The 2,848-nt window shown below is 40.4% G+C and overlaps 1 non-coding gene across 1 annotated transcript; it reads left to right on the top strand.

Annotated features, from left to right (window-relative positions):
• Positions 1-749: 749 nt before the first annotated feature.
• LOC133050272 (small nucleolar RNA SNORA48) lies at positions 750-885 on the top strand. Its single transcript, XR_009691585.1, has one exon. It is a non-coding gene; the product is annotated as a small nucleolar RNA SNORA48 (small nucleolar RNA).
• The last annotated feature ends 1,963 nt before the right edge of the window (positions 886-2,848 follow it).

Here is a 2,848-nt window from a genome sequence, read left to right on the forward strand (position 1 = left end):
GGAAGAGGAAGACGAGGGAGCGGAGGAGACACGGCTGCAGGAACCATAAGGATTAGACATACTAGTCCATCAGAGAGAGTCTGCAGAGAATTAGGAGGCATTTGCTTAGGGGAGGATCAGAGTAAAGTGCATTGGGCAGAACATTATAAAAGCTTGGGCCTTCAAGCCATGAGGATGTAGTACATCCACCTCTACGCTAGGGGTATGGCTATTTGGCAGACAGGATAAGTTGTTTCTATTCCAGTACCTAGAACAGTGCCTAGCAGATGGTATGTAATAAAGAGTTAATGGATAAACAGGTCGAGTACCCCAGCCCAGAGGACAGTGACAATTTCTTGGTCTTCGGTTCACCTATTTCTGGACTCAATACAGGCATTGCTCTCTCCCATGTCTCTTCAGTTCCACACTATATGACCACAGAATTTCTTCAGTAAGATAATCAAATGTTTCACAGATTTCCCCATTACATCAGTCACATTTAGACATTGTCTAATTAAACTCAAATCACTTTGTCATTCACTGTAATCATATTTCAAAATTCTGTGAGTTCTTCATTATAGCCGAACAAGCATTTAAGGTAGAGACTAGCTAAACACTGCTCAAAGTCGTGTCTTCCTTTTCCTGGGCACACAGCTAGATTGTTTCTCATGCCCATGACTGAGTTTTGACCACTGGTAAGTGTGCACAAGTGATGTACATTTCTTCCTTTCCTGGTCCATAAAATCTTCCTATTTAAAATTCAGCCCTCTTGTCCCTGGCCTGGGTAGAGTGGCACCTGGTTGGTTGGTGGTGCCTGTCTCATATCAGGGGACAAAACAACTCATTGTTTATCCCAGCTTGGCTTCTGCTCTGTGCCCATGCCTGGTTCATGCCCTGGACACGTGGGGGTAAAAAAAAAATTCAGCTCCCTATCTCCCTCTGTCCAGATGAATGTAGAGAATCCTGTGGCCCCAGGAGATGGTAGAATCAATGAAAGGAAAAGCCTGGGTCTCTAAATAATCACATGGGCCAAAGTCTGCCTCTCTCCTCACCATCACATGCACACATATCAACCTCCATTGGACTGTGATGTGAATGAGAAACAGATCTTTATTGTATCAAGTTATTGGGACTTGGGGGTTATGCTTATAGCAGTTACCATGTTCCGACTAACTTAGAACTGTAATCATGTCACTTTATTTATTTTTATTTTAAATATGCATATATATTTCTTGAGAATATTAAAAAGTATATCTTGAGTACTTGGAACGATTCATTTTTTTCTCCTGTGTTTCATATTTACATGGTTACCCAAGCATGTCCTCTTTCTTCTATCCTCTTAGTCACCCATATCACACCAAATCAATCAATCAGCAATCAATTCTGCTGCTAAATATTCATTACTCTTCATCCCCACTATCTTTACCTGTTTATTAGACCCCTGAGTTTCCCACCTGGATCACTGAAATAACCTCCTATAGTTTCTACTTGTCTTCAGTCTTTTATTTCTTCATCAGCCAGACTTTGCCAGACTGGTCTTTCTGACATAAAAATCTGATTTCATCATTTCTTCGCTTAAAATTCAGTAACTCCCCATCACCTCCCAATTAATATCCAAAGAAACTAACCTTCTTTTAGAACCTTTTTGCTTACATCTTCCTTATCACACACTGTAAGCTATTAAAGCTCAATGATTTCCAAGTGTGAGCTTAAAATATCTGGTTTACCAGGCATTACTGAAAAGAGTTTTGGAATTTAGAAGTGGTTCAGGCATCATCTGCTGACTAAACAAATGATATAGCTTAAACACATATGCATTACCACTGAATTAACATGAATGCAGTATATGTGAGCTACTTTTATCACCATCCTTTTCCAAACGAAATTTATTTGCTATTATGATTAATAAAATTCCTTTTGAATGAAACTATTTGTAATATATTTCTCAGTTATAGGATATTAAATAAAACTACTGTCATGTGCATTGGAGGCCTAATATTTTCGTGTTAAAAAGGGATCCACTCGACTATTTGGAAATTACTGCTGTAGCCAACCCAAACTATCTGCAATTCTTTGAATGGGCAGTGACATTGATTCTGTAGATGTGGTGGATTCTGTGGTTTGGCTTGATCAACCTCCATCCCACCTTACTTAGAAGTAAGTGTGCCTTCCTCTGCCACAGAGACTAGAAAGCTAATGGCTTTCTTTCTTAAGATTTTTTGCAGCAAGAGCTCTGAATGCACAAAATAGATGTGCCCCTGTGAGATTTAGAAATTTAAAACAGAGCTGAGGCCACGCTCCTGCTCTCCTGCACAGGTCTTTCTATTGGCAAGCAATTTTGCAGAGATCCTTTGTGCTAACAGTCCAGTGGCGGCAGCATCAGGACTGCCTTCCTGATCCTTATCAGAGGATGACAATGTGTTCTTGGTCTGAAGCAGTCCAGTGATGGCCTCAATGGGACAGTACTATAGTCTTTTGGGAATCACTCTTGGTAGGCCAGCCTACAGCCTATTCTGGTCCTTCCATGATTTTGTCCTAATCCTCCATGAATCTTTACTTTCTTAAAATGACCATATTGCTTTCTGTTTCCTGTAGTGAACCCTGATGAACACAAGTCTTGGAAAATATTGCTCTAACATGGAATCATGTCCCCTCTCAACCTCTCATACCCTTGCTCTCAGTTCAAGAGTGTTCTTTTCTAGGAAGCATTTACCAACCCCTGTAGCTGAGTCAAACACCTTCTTTTCTGTCCCAGTCATAATCCTAGGATGGCTTCTCACTATTGTATAACAATGGTCTATATTTGTCCACTGTTGTTACTGCTTAGTTGCTGAGTTGTGTCTGACTCTTTTGGGACCCCATGGACTAT

The sequence above is a fragment of the Dama dama genome, chromosome 31 (genome assembly GCF_033118175.1).
Source record: "Dama dama isolate Ldn47 chromosome 31, ASM3311817v1, whole genome shotgun sequence".
Lineage (NCBI taxonomy): Eukaryota > Metazoa > Chordata > Mammalia > Artiodactyla > Cervidae > Dama > Dama dama.